We start from the raw sequence: 20,067 nt of genomic DNA, 5'->3' as shown, positions 1-20,067 counted from the left end.
CTGCTGTCGTGTCTGCAGAGCAAGCCAAGAAGTGATTTCCTTTTCAGCAATTATCCATAATGAATTACTAAGTATATGACACTTTATGCAGTGGTGATAACAAACCTAGGGAAATAACTCATAATTGTCTTATTTTTATCTTGCTCATTCAAGACATCATGTCTGCATTTCACTCTATCCTGATAGAACTGAGCAGTCAGCTGTCCTCTCTCTTTTATTAGAAGTCACCCAGTGTCTTTCGCCAATCTCTGACATTTAAAATGTTTTGGCAAGAATCTAATTTATGATGTATTGCAAGCTTAAGGTAATATGTGCAGCATTTTACAAGCTTCTAAATAAAAAGAAAGGGAATCACACACTATGTAAACCGGTTGACACGTGATGTAAGGCACAGCAGTCATTTTACAGACTTTATTTCCATGAATTATGTTCCAGTGACCTTTTAGGTCAATGTGATTGTTTCCAACTTCAATATGTAAATTGAATTAATCTGGGGTGGATTGCTCATTTAAATAACATCATAATTCAGAATTTTAATTGATATTTTAAAGAAATGCAGAGATTTTGAAGGCGGATTGTTATAAAAGTTGTATAAGTATGTTTGTGTTTCCAAATGTATCTACTTTCTAGAGAAGAAGAAAATATTTTTTTCAAATTGCATTTTCTTTAAGTCATTAATGAAAATTATGTTTTTACGTGTCCATAGTAGGATGATTTTTACAAAATCTTTGTATTTTTAATGGTGACCGTTGACAGTAAGGATTTTCCATAATCCCATTAATGTTACAATAATTCTCAATGTCAGGATGCTCGGGGGTAAAGGATACATGCACAACTGTTTGATTAAATTTGAATAAATTTCCATGACCAAAATTGTTCTCACATTGCAAATAATGTTGCACATGTATTTTTAATCTATCAGTTTTTAGCTTTAATCACTATTGAAAAAACAAATGAGTCCAATATGCATCCCTGCCAATAAAAAAAAAAAAATCATATTATTTAGAACCAATCACTTTAGTACCAAAAACATAGTCATCACTATCGATCACTTTTATCTATCAATTTAGCCGGCTCAAATGGGTTATTCACCACAGACATTGATGGCATGTCCTTCTTAAATGCCATCAATATTTGATCAGTGGTGTCCAACCACTGGGACGTCCACATTTATTAAATGGTCATGCTAGGAGAAGTTACTGTGACATATTTGATTGGCAGAGAAGGCATGGCGTGTTTATTCGTTTACTGTATGGCAATACAGCAATGGAGGAGCCATTATCGTGGATGCAGATATCTCCATCTACTTCGCATCTCACAGGTATATATAGAAATATACAGTAAATTACACACCCATCATATAAAGGCTTACACGTGTTAAACAAAACTTAATTTCTCCTGTTAAGTTACTTTTGTGACTCATATGCATATTGAGTTTCCGTTAGTCCATATAACTATTAAGACATTGATGAAAAGCTTCTTAGCTTTTTATGTTTTATTATGTGATGAGGTGCAATATAAGAAAGTCGTCCTCTGAATTATGGACATACATACTCCTATCATTCTTTGTAAATAGGAATTTACATTTATTACAAAGCTGTAAGGTTATCTTTCATACTTTGTTTTTTACTTGAGGATCGTCATGGGTTCAACCAACCTTTACATATAATCTTCTAAAAATGTCCAATGTTGTTTCCTTGGAATTCTAAGGAAAGGGGGTGTCCACTTTTGTTCCCCCTCCTTCATTTTTCATACACAGCTTCAGTTTGGCTTATTTCTCAATAATATAATTTGCTGGAGCACAATATAACCTTAGAACAATTTTTTTTTAAAATATGATGACGAATCTTGGTGTCACGACGGGGGTGTGGACCCACTGGGCCGTACCGCCGTAGCGATATAGCAGCTGGCCAAACATGGTACAAAGTCAATGTTTATAGTTTGGATAAGGTACCTGGGGCAATTCAGACAGTAGCGATGGTTTAGGCTCAGATGGAACTCTGGCAGCAGGCAGACAACAGGTGCGGTGAAACATAGCGGGTGTAGTAGGCGACACAACATGACTCCAACACTGTACAGCACAGGAACACGGTAGCACAGGATACAGGTAGCAGGAATGGGAACACTGGAACTGGAAAACACTCAAGGAGCCATTTGCAAAGACAGACATGGGTAGGTCGAAACAACGCTCAGGCAATGAAGGTAGAGGGAGGGTCCTTCTTATAGTCCAGGGTGCTCTGGGAGCAATCAGCTCACTCTCACACATGTGTGCGCTCTGGCTCTTTAAGGCTGGACTCAGCTCGCGAGCGCACCCTAGTGGTCACTGCGGAACAGGACGGCCACATGTGCTGGCATCTCTGGAGAGAACGGCGTCAGCAGGTTGGGAGGAGTTCGTGGTCAGCGATCACGGTCGTTACACTTGGTAGAACAGTTTACAGGCAACAAGAATGAAGCCAATGGGGAACATTTTCGTAAATACAGGAATGACCAAAGTTGTTTAGCTCCATTGCAATAATTTGACCATTTTTTTTATTGCCTTAGTCATGCTTCATTTCTTTGTTTGACATGCATGTCTGCTCAAATACCGTATAGAGGTAGTGATTTGTTTATTAGTTTATTTGACCTAAATAACTTCAATCTATTAACAAAAATTGTTGCTTAATATTTCACTGCAACTTTCTCCCTGTTTAAAGTATATATTCGTGGCTTATTGTGTATTTATTTCTTGAATTTGAAAAGCCATGCTAACCATGGATATTGTTTGTATTGATTTTCAGTTCCAAAATATTTCATGGTTTCTGTAACCTTTTTTGGGAGGCACTATTCCACTAAATAAACAGATGCATCATATCCACACTTTACAATAAAGGTCAAATGTCAAAATATTATCCAAGACAAGCAGTGCATCTAGCACTTTTGCTGCCTAAGGCGAAAAATGGCACCCTTAGAGATGGGAAAGTGCTGGGATGAACTGTATATCTTTGAAAATGCTGCTTCCCGACTGTTACAAGGCACTGCCTGAGGCGAAGTTCTCATCTTGCCCCATGGATGGTGCACCCCTGCCCAATATATATACCCATTGCTTAATGAACAGTTCTCCCTTTGCTCAGGTGCTGTGAATAAATAAAAGTAGCAAAGTGCATAGACGTCATCTGCAAGCCTTTATTATGTTCTTTGAGCTTTTAGTCTGCAACGTATAACAGTATTGTCAACCGGAATTATTAGTTGATCTTTAATAATGGACATTATATTGGTGGTCTTCATCTATAGATTCCTCTTTTCACTGGTGGGTAAGTGGCTCAAAACTATTGTTTCTCAGCAGACCAGGTGGACATTTTTGTTTAGAAAAAGGGAGAAAACCTCCAGCTCACCGGTCTGCGTCCCCGACAGCGTCAATCGGATCCCCGCGACGGCCCGCGGTATGGAACAACAATGTAGAGAGGAAATGATCCAGCGCTGGTAATAATTTAAAAGGGAATTGAGAGTCCCATGTTTATTTGAGAAAATAATTAAAATCGAAAGGGAGACGCAGTCTTTATAATACAGATATAAAAAGGTGGAAAACGGTGAACGCTAGGGGTGAGTCGTTACCTCAGGGCTGGTCACAATCATCATAACTAAAGAAATGAATGTTGTAATGGACATCCCAATTATATGTAAACATAAGGGATCTACCAGAGGTGTCTATGAAAATAAATATCCAGCACTGATCCCATGTTTTCTTCCTTTCCTGACTTTTCACCTTTATACATTTCTAGACAGACATTGTTATTACCCAGCCACATCCAGGAGGAATACAATCTGCCAAAGCACATTGTCCCATAAAGTGAAATGACATGTAAAAGATGCATCATTTATAAACAGGCATAAAAATGTTGAGAATTATTAAATCAAGAGCCCCCAGACAGTTGTTCTTCTTACATCTTTTTGTCCTAAGTGTAGCTGTCTTCGCCAGCAAAAAATATGTAGCTTTTTATATAAGGACAAAATTAGATTGTCAGACAAGGAAAGAAATACATCCTAGATGCAGAAAGAAACTATTTATTATAGAAGTTAAATGTAGTAGAGGAAAATCTTTTGTAATTTGTGACATTTAATACCCATTGTGCCGTTAACTTTGAATGTAACCAAGGTTGGGCACGACTGCCAGACAATTTATAGCCACCTTAAGCACAAATGTGCCGGAGCACAGACTTTTATATCATACATAAAAACATCAAAAAATTACCACAGCTGAAAATAAGGAAACAGAATACTGGATTTTATCACAAGAATGAATTACATTTATTATTATTATTTATTATAGTTTACATGTATTCAAAAATGTTCTATTTGCTGCAATTACAGCTTTGCCGATGCTTGGTATTCTGGATGGCAGGTTTTGGAAGACTTCTGTAGTTATTCCCAAAGGTGTAAGAAATTTTTCCTGACTTAACAGTGAAACTCAATACAGTTGATATGTGATCATTTTGCCATATAGTCTATCAAACAAAATAATCCGGCTCTTTGTATGCATCTAATGGACTTCCTGGTGAACCAATCAGGCTCAGTCTACAGTGGAACAAACAAATGCATTCTGGGTTAATCCCCCACCTGAAAATCACTACAGTAGCTTCATACCATTACATTTCACCTGGTATTGACCAATGTCATATACTACTACTCTAGCATCCCTTCATTTGGACTAGGTCTGACATGTTCTATCTTTTGCTTCAAAGTCTTCAAACTTAAAGGGGTTGTCTCGGAAGCAGCAATTATCACCTATCCACAGAATAAGTGATAATTTGTATGAGCATTGGGGGCCCATCACTGGGTTGTCACACCGATTGCCAGAATGAGGATCCCAAACCCCCAGATCCCACTTGCTGCACCCCCTGCAGTGAGGAGGAGCTTGAATGGAGCAGTAGTCGTTCATGTGCCTGTTGCTATATTCAATATCTATGGGACCGATGAAAACAGCTGAGCACTTTGCTCGGCTGTTTCCATTATTCCCATAGACTTTGAATGGAGCGGCAGCTTGCATGCTCGACTGCTGCTCCATTAAATGTCCTCCTCACGGCAGTTAAGAAGTAAGCATGTAAAGGGGGTCCAGGATCCCCGTTCTTGTGATCAGTGGTAGGCCCCCCAGCAATCAGACAATTATTACCTATTCTGTGGATAGATGTTAATTGTCGATTCTGGAATTCCCCTATAATATTTTCTTCCAGTGATCCCCTGTCCAGTGTCCTGTTGTCCTTTTTAAAGTTTACTACTTGTCAGTTTTAAATCCGACTTTTTGAGTTTGCCACTATTCCCAACCTGGATTTACCTTCTTAGGCCTCATTCACACAAGCATGTCCGATTTGCGTGGGCAAAAAACGGGTCGTGTTTCACGCATATAACTGTCCATTTGGCATCAATGTGTTTTCCGTGAGGCATCAGTTTTTCTCGTCCATGTTTCTAACTTCCTGGTTTTACTTTTTTTTCTTTAGCAACTGATGCATGAAACACGGACAGCACCCGGATGTTGTCTGTGTGCTGTCCGTTGTTTTCACAGACCCATTGACTTCAATAGGACATGCAGTGAGTGTCACGCAACGGACACACGCTGCTTGAAAAAACACCGACGTGTGAATGGCCCTATTGAGATGCATTGGTCAGTGTGCTGTCCGTTGTTAAAGCGATGGATGTGAAATGTGCTTGTGTGAATAAGGCCTTACTGTTACAGGTGAGGCCTGAAAGAAAGGAAACCACCATGACCTCAAACTGCAGACTCCAATCTACTTATCCTTTTACACAACTGTACATTCAAGCCTTCCACTTCTTTCTCTTTCATGGTTACATCTAGTTTGTATTTTTCTCCCAAAGTAGTAGCGGACACTTTGTATGAAAGTTTCAGATTTGTGGTCGTCCAACACATGGGATGACCATCACTTTCCTAAAACACCATGTTCTTGAGAACACTGTTTTGTTTTGCCCAATTTTAAAACGAGGGTTGAACCTTAGAAATGACAAATGCTTTGCATTCTTTTTGTAGATAGATAGATAGATAGAGAGAGATAGATATGTGAATAGATAGATAGATACAGTGATGTAACTGCCGCTGTACCAGCCATAGGCTACGGTACACAGTGGCGTAGCTCCAGGGGGTCACAACGGTTGCAATTGCAACTGAGCCCCTAAGCCTGGTGCGGACCCACAGGGCCCCCGTAGCCACATATTGTGGGGGGAGATATGGGGGGCATTATACTGTGTGGGAGAAGCTATGCAGGCTTTATACTGTGGGGGCAACTATGGGGGTGGCATTATGCTGTATGGGGCAGCTAAGGGGGTATTTTGCTGCATGGGGCAGCTATGTGGCATTATGCTGTATGGGGGAATTTGTTTGGGCATTATACTGTATGGGGCATCTGTGTGGGAATTTTACTGTGGGGGCATTATACTGTATGGTGGCAGCTATGGGGGCATTATACTGTGTGGGGGACACTATGGGAGCATGATACTGTGTTGGCTGAACCGGGTGTGTATGGGCAGGGTTTGGGTGGGATTATAGGCGTGGCTTAAAAGAAAAAAATTGCCGCTGCGCGTCGCATCGATTTCTTGCTTTGTGATACTTGAAAGTATAGCACTATCTACAGGGAGGGCTGTATAGCACTCTATGGATAGCCTGTATAGCCCTTTCTACAGGGGGCGCTGTATAGCACTCTACAGGGGGTCTGTATAGTTCTATCTACAGGGGGGACTGTATAGCACTATCTACAGGAGGGGACTGTATGGCACTATTTACAGGGGGCACTATCTACAAAGGCAGGCTGTGTGTGGCACCCAGGGGAGTGGGGCCCAGTCAAAAGTTTGCTAGTTACGCCCCTGGATAGATATGAGATAGATAGATAGATAGATAGATAGATAGATAGATAGATAGATAGATAGATAGATAGATAGATAGATAGATAGATAGATAGATAGATAGATAGATAGATAGATAGAAAGATAGTAAAAAGAAAAGCAGCACATAAAATGAGAAAAAAAATCTCTATAATACTGTGTGTGCAAGCCTCAGGACCTCGACCTCCAGTCCCACATATAGATATCCAGAAGATAGGCAGCACTCCACGCAAATTTGTCAGAGAAAAATAGTTTTAATCACCCATAAAAAGTGCGACGTTTCAGCCCCGATGTGGGCCTTTCTCAAGCTTGAGAATGGCCCTCATCGGGGCTGAAACGTCACACTTTTTATAGATAGATAGATGGATAGATGGATGGATAGATTGATAGATAGATGGATAGTATTTAAATCCCATTTTTAGTGCACCTGGTGTACTTTAATTTCTGGAGCACAGCTGCTTTAATAGGTTCCAGTGTATCCGCTCTCTTATGCCAAACATACAAAAACAATATAAATTGCACCACATGGAAAATGCTAGAGCCATCCGGCTTGGCAGTGATGTCATGCATATGGATTAAAAAGTCACAGTCATCATGATAGTGATATCATTTGCTACACAGCCGAGGCTATCACATAGCAATGTCTATGCCAACTGCTATATTCAATGAGAGAGGGAAAATATATTCTTTTTATTTTATTTTTCGATATTTCGTTTTATATCTTCTTGGTATGTGAGTAGACAAGAAGACTTTTTATATTGATTAAAAAGGTCTGTGAATTGCCTTCAGTCGGCTTCTACAAGACATCTATGTTATATGGAATGTGTACTGAACTCTGTCCATTGACCTCCTGACCTTCCATTACTGTGGGTTACAAAACATTTGAACAATTGCATCTTACTATATGTCTGTGCTGGTTTTCTAATAAAGTAAAGTTTAGTTGGATTAACACCAGCATGGCCACTGGATGCTGCATAAGACCAGAATCCAGCACTTGGTCATACGTATAGAAGTGAAAGATAATAATATAAAAGAACCTCAACTGCAATACTGGAGTGCATTTTATACTTTGATTTATTATGGAAATGACTGGTCACAGCTAGCGAATACCAGGCTCAGTACCTTGGCATTGATTAATTTATTTGGAATCTTTCTCAGCATTTCTATAGCAGGCTCCACAGCTTGGGACACAATATAGTTGACATTGACAAGAGTAGGAACACACATATCGTATACACTGTGGATTATTCTGCAACAGATTTCATTGCGGAAAATCCGCAGCGTAGTACAGTAGCAGCAGTGGGAATGAGATTTGAGATTTGAACAAATCTTATCCACACACTGCGGAAAAATCAGCCGAGAAACCATTTATAAATTGACCTGTGGTGCGTTTTTTCAATCCACAGCATGTCAATTTATGCAGCGGAATTGCGGCTCTTCTGTTGCAGGTTTTCTCGATTGAATTCACTGGGGAGGTAAAACCCGCAACAAACAGCCATGTGTTGCGACTTTTGCAGCGGAAACTATGCGATTCCGCTGCAAAAATCGCAAATGAGAAAGAAAATTGGTGCTGTTTTTCGGGCGGAATTCCCTGCGGCTTCCAGGATGGATACGCTATGTACTTTTACGCAGCATATCCGCCCTGTGTGTCCCTACCCTAATACTTACCAAAGATTCTGTTGTTTAAACATTCTAAGTACTAATCGATTTGAGAATTTAGGAATAGCAAATTTACAATTAAATAAATTGACAACCATTGTATTTTACAATCAAGCGTCATTAGCCTGTTAGATAATCCATGAAAGTGGCTTTCAAAGCTGTTGCTTTGCAGCTTAATACTTGCAAATGAAATGGGTATTCCTGTTCTATTTTATTAAAGATAGACAGATATGCTTGATTTAATTATGGGGGTTCCGAAAAGTATTACATTCCTGTCCCCCGTCGCGCTGATTATGAGAATTTAATTTATTTTTATAGCGCTGGCGGGGGGATCGGAATCTAGTGGCACAGTCTTCCTTCATGACGACACAACTCTTTGTCATGTGATCAGACCGGCTTTGCTCTATATCTTCGCTGTAGCAGTAGCACAGCGTTTACATAGCCTTGTAGCTCAGTGGTTACCACTATTGCCTTGCAGCCCTGTGTTCAAATCCAACCAAGGACAACATGTGCATGGAGCTTGCATGTTCTCCCAGTATTTGCGTGGGTTTCCTCAGGGTACTCTGGTTTCCTCAGGCACCCCAAAAACATACTGATAGGGAACTTAGATTGTGAGCCATGATGGGGACAGTGAGGGAGGACCTCTGTACAGTGCTGTGGAATATTTTGGCGTTATATATGTAACATAATTAAATAAGATTACATAGAATACAGTGGAGCCTGTCACGGGACGAAGAAATCAATTAAAATCTCAATCAGCGTGACGGGGGACCGGAATGTATATTAGCGAGTGTACACACATACTGCAGTGACTACACTGATAATGCTTTTCGGTCCCCACATAACCCTTTAAGATGTTCTGTTCTATTGCCTGTATCTGGTTCCAGTGGTTATTTTCAGGTCTCCTGTGATGTGAGTGACCACCAAGTCAACTATTTCTAGCTATCTGTCAGTCTATGTTCTTAACAAATGTGTACAGGACTGTTCTGTGTATATATTGGTGACTGGTACAATCACACTACATCTATCTTTGTTCCCGATTCAAGTGCAGTTCCCTGGGTTAACTATATACATAGAGCAGAAAGAGTTGCATAAAAACCCATGGTTAGTTGGGACGAATTGGGCAGCTATGGTTATGATGATGCAGGAGCTGCTGTCCTTTGAAAAATCAGGGGACACTGAAAGAGACCATCACCAGGGAGTGAGCAAAGTAAAGTTGCAAGACAAAGTAAGTGAACCCTATGGAATTACCTGGATTTCTGCATTGATTACTAATAGCTTGTGGTCTGATTGTTATCTAACTCACAACTAAAAACACATATAATCTAACTAAACTAATAACACACGAACAATTTTACTGTTCATGTATTTTATTGAGCACATTGAGTACACAGCCACAGTGCAGAGAGAAAAGGTAAGTGAACATTTGAATTTAACAAGCTGTAGATCCCCCTTTAGCTGCAATCGCCTCCACCAAACATTATTTTTTAGCTGCAAATAAGATTTGCACAACAATGAGGAGGAATTTAGGACCTTTCCTCCGTGCAAATATGTTTCAGTTCAACAGTATTTATGAGATATTTGCAAGCACAGCCCTCTTTAAGTCATGCAACAGTATCTCGATAGGGTTTAGGTCAGGACTCAGACTAGGCAATTACATAACACAAATAGTCTTTTTCAAGCATTCTTTAAATGATTTACTTCTGTACATTGGATCATTGCCTTGTTGCATCACCCAACGTTTCTTAAGTTTGAGGTCATGGACTGCTCCACTTACATTCTCCTTTAAAATATTTTGATTCACCTTTGAATTCATTGTTCCCTCAATGATTGCAAGGTTTTCAGGCTCCACAATTCTTCACAGTTTGGATGAGATTTTGGTGTTGATGTGCAGTGTTCTTTTTCCTCCAAACATAGTGCCGTGCATCTGGGCTAAAAAGCCATACTTGTTCAGTTTTTTTCTAATAGTGGACACATGATCAGAGGTTTTTGCAGTTTGTAGAGTCCTCAGTAGGTCTTTCGTTGTTACCTCTTGCAGGATTACCCATTGTGCTTTTGGAGTGATCGTAAAAGGACAACCACTTTTAGGGAGAGAAGAAACAGTCCTGAATTTCCACCATTTGTAGACAACTTGTCTAACCGTGGATTGATGTATACCCAGATCTTCAGCAATGCTTTTGCAGCTTTTTCCTGCTTATGTGTGTCTATAACACGTCTTGTAATTTCTTCTGAACGTTGTTTACCATTCTTTCTTGAGAACAAATTTGTCAGTAACCATATTGGGCAAAGCCCCTGTGAAACCCACACTTAGGCTGGGTTCACACGACCTATTTTCAGGCGTAAACGAGGCGTATTATGCCTCGATTTACGTCTGAAAATAGGGCTACAATACATCTGCCCATTCATTTGAATGGGTTTGCCGACGTACTGTGCAGACGACCTGTTATTTACGCGTCGTCGTTTGACAGCTGTCAAACGACGACGCTTAAAAATACAGCCTCGTCAAAAGAAGTGCAGGACACTTCTTTCAGACGTAATTTGAGCCGTACTTCATTGAACTCAATGAAGCACAGCTCAAAATTTACGGCTGTCAGACAAGCCTCGCAAAATGGGAGGAGGAGGAATTACGGCTGAAACGAGGCAGCTGTTTTCTCCTGAAAACAGTCTGTCATTTCAGCCGTAAAAGCCTCTCATCGTGTGCACATACCCTTACAATCTCAGCTCCTTAATTGAAACACCTTTTGCCTCTTAGAGAAGTCATTAACACAGAGGTTTACTTACTTTTTCTTCTCTACTGTGGATGTTTGCTCAGTGTGCTCAATAAAATATATGAACAGTACAACTTTTAACATGTTATTAGTTTAGTTAGATTGTGTTTGTCTTTAAATACAACTTAGATAACAATCAGACTGCATTTATATAGCATTAAATGCAGAAATCCTGGGAATTTCAAAGGATTCACTTAGGCTTCATTCACATCTGCGCCAGGGCTCCATTCCGACGGAACGTCAGAGGCTTCCATCAGAATGGAGCCCTGACTGACACAAACGGAAACCATAGGTCCTCAACTGGCAGCTTCATTAAATAGTACCCGCAAAACGCCAGTGTCAACGTCTACAGTGAAGAGGCGACTCCGGGATGCTGGCCTTCAGGGCAGAGTGGCAAAGAAAAAGCCATATCTGAGACTGGCTAATAAAAGGAAAAGATTAATATGGGCAAAAGCACACAGACATTGGACAGAGGAAGATTGGAAAAAAGTATTATGGACAGACAAATTGAAGTTTGAGGTGTTTGGATCACACAGAAGAACATTTGTGAGACGCAGAACAACTGAAGAGATGCTGGAAGAGTGCCTGACGCCATCTGTCAAGCATGGTGGAGGTAATGTGATGGTCTGGGGTTGCTTTGGTGCTGGTAAAGTGGGAGATTTGTACAAGGTAAAAGGGATTTTGAATAAGGAAGGCTATCACTCCATTTTGCAACGCCATGCCATACCCTGTGGACAGCGCTTGATTGGAGCCAATTTCATCCTACAACAGGACAATGACCCAAAGCACACCTCCAAATTATGCAAGAACTATTTAGGGAAGGAGCAGGCAGCTGGTATTCTATCTGTAATGGAGTGGCCAGCGCAGTCACCAGATCTCAACCCCATAGAGCTGTTGTGGGAGCAGCTTGACCGTATGGTACGCAAGAAGTGCCCATCAAGCCAATCCAACTTGTGGGAGGGGCTTCTGGAAGCATGGGGTGAAATTTCTCCCGATTACCTCAGCAAATTAACAGCTGGAATGCCAAAGGTCTGCAATGCTGTAATTGCTGCAAATGGAGCATTCTTTGACGAAAGCAAAGTTTGAAGGAGAAAATTATTATTTCAAATAAAAATCATTATTTCTAACTTTGTCAATGTCTTGACTATATTTTCTATTCATTTTTCAACTCATTTGATAAATATAAGTGTGAGTTTTCATGGAAAACACAAAATTGTCTGGGTGACCCCAAACTTTTGAACGGTAGTGTACTTCGAAGGTATGGCTCTGATAAGCAGTTGTAAACGTTCACTATTTATTACGGTATATATATATATTTTTTTAATTCCCCTGTATTGAAAAGCGTAGTCAGCAGTTTCGATTTAGTAAAAATAAATAAGTATGACAGTTACACATATATCAGAAGACCCCTTTTTTAGCTTATGTCAGGCTTGTTACAGGCTATAGACTTGTTCTGGATATATGTTGGAAGCCTTTTCTTATGTATACCCCCAATGTGCACTACAAAGGTGGTATAAATACTGCCCTATGAAGTGAAGATCAGGCTACAAATATATGGTCAATTTGCCATGAATGACAAATGGTTAATATCCAATTTTAGGGCTTCTAAGGCAGTGACCAAACTATTTCCATCTACATGTTTTCTTTAGCGGTCAAATTGGTGACCTCATAGGTTGTCATTAGCGACTGTGAGGCTCATGTTCCTATATAATATTTCTAACATATCAATTAAAATAAGTGGAGGATCCACAGGCGAGAAGTTGTTAGGGTCACAAGAATGCTGGGCCACATCAGACCAATTGCCTAACATTAAATTATTGCAGTATAATAGACATTGCACCAAGGTGACAATATCCTCTTTCAAAACAGCTTTGACCTCCTATACAACCTTAAGCTTAGAAGTTTGCAATTATCATTGTTCATCCTCTTCTTTTCTTTACTAGAATCATTTAAAGACTGAGACAAAACTACTCTTCGAAGTAATGTTTTCGTCTGGTGCCTTCTTTTATATCTGATGGATGAACATTGAATGTGTCAGTCTCTTATACTTTGCAATTACTGGGAGTAATTCAGATTGGCTAGGAATTAAATTCCTGTTTACAGCCATAACAAGTAAAATCCTTTTATTAGCATCGGAATCAGGGTAGATGTTAATGTAATATGAATCGTCTTCATTTAATAGCATAATGCACATAATAGCATAATAGCATATCTACAATCACCGACCTATACTATATACTAAATAGATCCTTTTTCCATTATGAGACCAATTGTACATCCATAATATTGGTCTGGTTAAAAGAGAGGCTCTGGCAAAGAAATTGAGTTTCCCGATGTAAACATATAACTAATTAAATAATTAATTTATATAAGGTTCGTTTGTTTGTTTCTGTTACATTGTTAGATGAGAAGTGCCCTGAATATATTTGGCCTGTTGCATAGTTACTGGTGATGCCATTGTGAGGTGATACTAGTGGATCTCCACAGTTATGTGAAGATCTGGCGGTCTCACGCCTATTCAATAGAAAGGCTGGTGGCAGGGGCACAGCTATAGAGGGTACAGAGGTAGCAGTCTCAGTAATCAGATGCCTGAGGGGCCCCATTACTGCATAAGAAAACACCGGTATTATAAATGTCACATGGTTGGTATGGGCCCTGTTACACATTTTGCACTGGAGGAATGTTACGCTTTTGGCTGGTGGTATTTATTCATACATGTCACCGGCACTTCCAGTCTCATCTGCAAGGAAGAATAAGATATCAGTAATAACCCATCACTGGATCATGGATTACTTGTTATTTTGTTTTTCAGTGTTTGGGGGCCCAGAGGGTACAAGCAGGGGAAATTGCTTCTCACTGTTGGAGTTATTGTTTGATCTGAAACGTTTTATCAATATTTGGAATTGTTTACATGTTTTTCCCCATGTTTTTCTCTGACTTGATGACTGTTAATGGTGTATTTTTCAAGTCGAATGCATCAGTAAGATTGTTGAACAACACAAAGTTGTAGCTGAGCATTGGAACGTTAAATGACAGAGAAAGCACAGCAAAAAGAAGGTTTCCATATGTCACCCCAGTTCGCTTGGGTTTTCTCCTGTTCAGAAACTATTTTTGCAATTCCAAACTCCTGTTCAGCTTCTCCACATTTTCTCCAGTGGGAAAGTAAATACATAAAGCTCTCTACCTTGCTACCCCTCTATCTGTTTATATGTAGATTGAACATATACAATTGACTGTTTTTTTTTTTAAAGATTTTTCAATTTCTTACGATGCTTAGTTAGTACTTAATTTGATGCTAATCCCCTCCTGACATTTTTAAACCAAAACTAGGATTGGATTCAATTAATAGGAAAAAGTAATATTGGTCCTTTACATTTGCTCTTCCATTATGATCCACACCTGGCTATGGTACAGTACAGTCAATTCAGTCATCTCTAACTACAGATGTGTCCTTCCTTACTTTCCTCATATCTCCACAGATCCTCAGATATGTGGCGCCAGATGACCATCTTTGAAAAAAAAAATACATGATTTTGCGATACTCTTCTACAAGATGTTTAAGCTATGTATGTTTATGTGTGGCCACCCAGTATTGTGATGTGAATGGCCGCCTGACAAGGGTTTTGCTAGCATGTCGCGATATTGTATTGAATTGGTTTGATGAGAATTTGCATTCCTAAACCAAATTCAAGCAAGGGTAAGAGTGTACACATCTTTCACCTTTAAACATGGTCTCAAAGCATATAGAAATATTGTTCTATCAATTTCCATCTACAAAGGAGTGCCAATAATGCAATATCTTAAGAAGGAACATTAGTTCAAATTTAATCTAAAGAGTATGTAAACAGGAAAGTGAAGCTGAAGCTGAAGCTGCTTGACATGGTGGCCGTGCTTGATATCCTATATCCAAATTGTAATGAAATGACTGCTACGTAAAGAAACTTTCCTACCATAGTAAGTGATGGCGTATTGTGGTGATTTGGCATCACTATATGATTACTTGGATTTGTGCAGTTCGGATCCTCACAGATTCCTAGAAAGAAGGGCCTTCAAACTTTAAGGCTTTTTCTCTGCTTAGTACCACTCCTAACCAGGTGTATGAGGACGATTTGCAGTTCCTGCACAGCGCCAGGTGAGGAGTGTGACTACACAGAGAAAAAAATCAAAACAGGCAGCTGGTTTTTATCTTGTCTTGTGGCCCCTCTTCATACTAGGAATCAGTGAGTGTCCCCATAATCGGCCCCCCGATAATAAGATAGTGATGGTATATCCTAGCGATATGTCTTCACTTAGTATGGTGGAACAACCCTTTTAAAGTTTTACTCCACTTGGGTTGTTGAAACATCTCTCCTGTTGAGGCTGCAAATAAGGGGCAAAAGAGATAGTGAAGGTTACAGTACTGAATACGATATCAGAATTTGGACTTTGATACCGATACTTGGTGTAGTATTGTGATTCTCGATACCAAAACGATACTTGAGGACAGAATAACTATGATATTTTTTCCTCTTTGCATCCCGGCGTTTATATAATTTTTTATTTGGGCAAAAATGAAGAAGAAAAGCAGTTTTTATTTTCCTTCTTTTTACAGCATAAACCAATCATCATAAATGACACTATTTGTTGTGCAGATTATTACGGTCGCAAAGGTACTAAATATGTGATTATTTTATGCATTGGGACTTATATTTTAATAATGTTTATGTATTGTAAAAAAAATTGCATTTGTGTTTTATTTTTATTTTTTCTTTATTTGACATTATATTTTTTAAATTAATTTAACTTTTTTTATTTTTTAACTTTATTGTACTGGCATATATTTATATGCCAGTACATTAGCCCGTGAACTGATAGTACACAGGCAGTTGTTAGGACATACCTACGTATGCCCAGACAGTCCTGGGGTCCTTCAATAAACCATGGGCTGTCTGTCCATATAAGGTATGTCCCTTGATCGCGTCACATGGATTCCCGGTGATGCGATCAAAGGGGGGATCTTTTGTTCTCTTTTTCCCTTTGAATGTTGGGGTCAGCTTTGATCGTGACATTCAAGAGGATAAAGACGGAGATGAGAGGTTTCTCTGATCTCCGCCGTTAGAGTGTAGCTGCAGCTGTGTAATACAGCCATTGCCCTGCTCCTGATCGCACACGCACACTTATTGCCCACCATGTTCTCTGTCTTCAGGGCCAGCGCCGCAGCTCATTAGTGCAGTGTCGGCCGCATCACATCATGCCAGTGACTAAATTCATGTATTACAATACTAAGTTGTGTTGCCGAATTCCTGAATTAACGGTATTGAACCATTGAGGGTGCACATCATCGAAACAGTATCGATATTTTGATTCATTGTGCAGTCCTAGTACTGAAATAAGCTTTATTAACTTTGTGCCCTTTCACCCTCCCAGAGCCTGACATAGTCTATCATGCTACCTACAGTTAAAATATATACATAGACTTGGGAAAAAAAATTGGGCGCAACACAATCAACATATTCCCACCATTTGGGGTTTGCTGTCTTATTATTTTATTATTATTATTGTTATTATTATTATTGTAGAATATCTCTTAATGCAGTTATTGGATTTAAATGGAAAGACAATTTAGGTTTTCATGTCACGCAACTCTTTCTTCATATTGAAAGTTATGTGACTGAATTCAGCACGTGAGCTTTAAGCTGGAATGATAGCCAGTGTCAGCTAAGACGTCAGCAGGGATTGTTTGTGTCTAACCTCTTGACAGGAGACCATAGCTTCTAAACTAAGTGCAGGTGAGTTGTCAGTCATCTTTTTTCCCACTTGTTTTATTGCCATCTTAAATATCAACAGTTGTCATTTGCCATCTTACTGAGATTACGTGTAGTGCCAGTCAAGCGCAAGAGTCATACTACTCCATCTGAATCTCTAAATGGCTAAGTGTGTTTGAAGGTCATGATAAACTTTAAAACATCCTATGCAGAGTCAATTGGGGGAAAATAACCACAGGAGAAATAAATGGGTTGATCAGCTCATGATAAACAGAGGCATTAGAAAAGGCTCTGAAAGCATAGTCCATGGGAGAGGATTGACATGTTAATGGTAAAAGCATGCTGTGTTTTCTTCAGCCGGTGGTTTATGAGGGAGAATTACAGTACTCAGTTGTCATGTTTCTGTAGCATGTATTTTACAAAAGCCATTTAAAAGACAGCAGGACTTGTAATTTCTGTAGGTAACCACTGCAAATGTCAGACCCTTCTCTTTTCACTGATAAAAGCATATATAATCATATATTTATATGATGGCATTATCCATTTTATATTGATATTTTACGTGTATAAATTTATGCTTTCTTCTTTTTCATATCATTATCTTAAGGGTATGTGCACACGAGGGCGTCCGTAATGGCTGAAATTACGGGGATGTTTCAGCCTGAAAACATCCCCGTAATTTCAGCCGTAACGGCATGTGCAGGCGCTTGAATGCCACGTCCATTACGGACGTAATTGGCGCTGCTATTCATTGGAGTCAATGAATAACGGCTCCAATTACGGCCAAAGAAGTGACAGGTCACTTCTTTGACGCGGGCGTCTATTTACGCGCCGTCTTTTGACAGCGGCGCGTAAATTACGCCTCGTGTGAACAGACAAACGTCTGCCCATTGCTTTCAATGGGCAGATGTTTGTCAACGCTATTGAGGCGCTATTTTCAGACGTAATTCGGGGCAAAAATGCCCGAATTACGTCCGTAAATAGGCCGTGTGAACATACCCTAAGCGTAACACAAAAAATTAGGGACTGGATTTGGACTGTTTTACAGCAGACATGTTTATGCTGAGAACCATTCCAAATACTTCACTAAATAAAAAACAAAAAAACAGATGGGGAGATTGAGAAAACTAAAGAGAAAGACTGTAAAGTCTTCAAAGGCTCGTAGAGGATGACACGGTGGCCCGCCTTGGTGTTCATCGGTCACATGTTCATCGTTTCCCTCACCCACAGTCCTGAGTCTGGCATTATCATATCAGCTGACTGTTAAGAAGCTATGTAAGATTCTATGCCACCAAGGGGTTACCACCTTTTTGCCACAAAAAACTGTCCAGGCTTAGGGTGTATTTACACGTCTGTTTTGTGGTATTTATTGGCACAATTTTGCGCAAATCATGGTAAATATGCATCAAAACTGTGACCACTAATACCTCACTTGACCTAGTCTTCACACTGCTGACATTTCTAGGGCTGGGTGGGCCTGGCAAAGCTGGTGTATAAAGTCTAAATAGGACGTAATCTGACTGGCACCAGCCTCCCAGTGTAAATATAGTGTTTACCACCCTGGTGGCAACACTAATGTCACCCCAGTCTTCTGAAGGTGACCACTGTGCTTGAAGGCATTGAGCCTCATTTATTAAAACCGTCTAATAGAAATACTGGCCTTGTTGCTCATAACAACTAATCATAGTCCAGTGAATATAACCTGAATGTTATAATATGGGGACTTGTTCTTGCTGACACATAGAATACATTTTTTCCAGGAGGGTCTCAACAAGCCTCTCTGCTTTAGCCAAGGTATTTTGGACGACAAACTGAACCTTTGCCCAGGGGAAGGAAAGCCTAGCTGCAACTCTGCAGTAGAACTGATCTTGACTACATTTCTTATTATCCTTTTTAGCCTTATATTTTACCCTTCGCTTGACTCATTCGTAATATAACATACTCCTTTATATCTCTCTTTTATCTTATAGCAACGTTATATACAGATGTGCCTTTATGCTCATATCTAAATAAGTATCACACAGATACTGCCAGTTAATGGTACAAAAATGGTTTGATTTTGCACTTTTTTTTAGATTATCTACTAAGACCTGACACTTAAAGGGGTTTTCCCATGAGGGACATTTATGACTTATCCACAGGATATATCATAAATGTCAGATAGATGTGTGTCCCACCTCTGGGACCCGCACCTATCTCTAGAATGGGGCCCCTAAACCCTATTCTACCTCTTTGTGTTCCGGCTGATTATTGACCATGAAGGAGAAAACAGCGCAGCTCGCGTAAGCCCCAAAGAACTGAATGGTATTTACAGAAACAGCGTGACTTGCATGCTACGCTGCTTCCGTAACTGCCATTCACTACTATGGAAGTTACGGAAACAGCGTAGCTTAGCGAGTTACGCTGTTTCTGTAACTCTCGACCATGTAGTCAGGAAGTGTCCGGGAGTCAGCGTGAGCACAAAAAGCTTGATCCTATGGATATGTCATAAATGTCCCTCCTTTTACAGGAGCCAATGCTCGGGCAAATGAGCCTTTGTATGAACGTCCGTTCCCAATCATTTCCCTGTATAAACAGGGTAACGATCAGCCAATGAACGAGCAAAATATTACTGTTGTCAGCAACACATCTCCATATGTAAACATGGAGATGTGCTGCAGACATGATGGAAATCAGTGGCATAGCTATAGGGGTCCCAGTGGTCGCTGTTGCGTCCGGGCCCCTAAGCCTCACTTAGAATGAACGTATCATTACATCTTAGATAAACTTGATCTTTACACAGTGCAGGTGCAGCAGCGTTTGTAATCCCCCCTCCCTTCTTGTGCTCTGAGGCACTGGATAGGAGGAGACAGGGGGGGAGGAGTCTAGATACGCCCGCTGACGCACGCTGTGTAAGGAAGAAGCTCATGTTGTCTCATCGCAGCTCGTTTCCCCCAACATCTATGTGAGTGCATTACTGGAGGTCTGGAGCTGTGCTGTAATGTGAAACACAAAGCCCTGCTATGCCAGTGTCAATTAGGAAACAATAGATA

General features: G+C 40.0%; 1 protein-coding gene across 2 annotated transcripts in view; it reads left to right on the top strand.

Annotated features, from left to right (window-relative positions):
- The window catches only part of PRKG1 (protein kinase cGMP-dependent 1), a 699,395-nt gene that overhangs the window by 358,838 nt on the left and 320,490 nt on the right, over positions 1 to 20,067 (top strand). The window lies entirely within an intron of this gene.

The sequence above is a fragment of the Rhinoderma darwinii genome, chromosome 11, assembly GCF_050947455.1.
Source record: "Rhinoderma darwinii isolate aRhiDar2 chromosome 11, aRhiDar2.hap1, whole genome shotgun sequence".
Lineage (NCBI taxonomy): Eukaryota > Metazoa > Chordata > Amphibia > Anura > Rhinodermatidae > Rhinoderma > Rhinoderma darwinii.
This window is presented reverse-complemented; position numbering and strand designations above follow the sequence as displayed.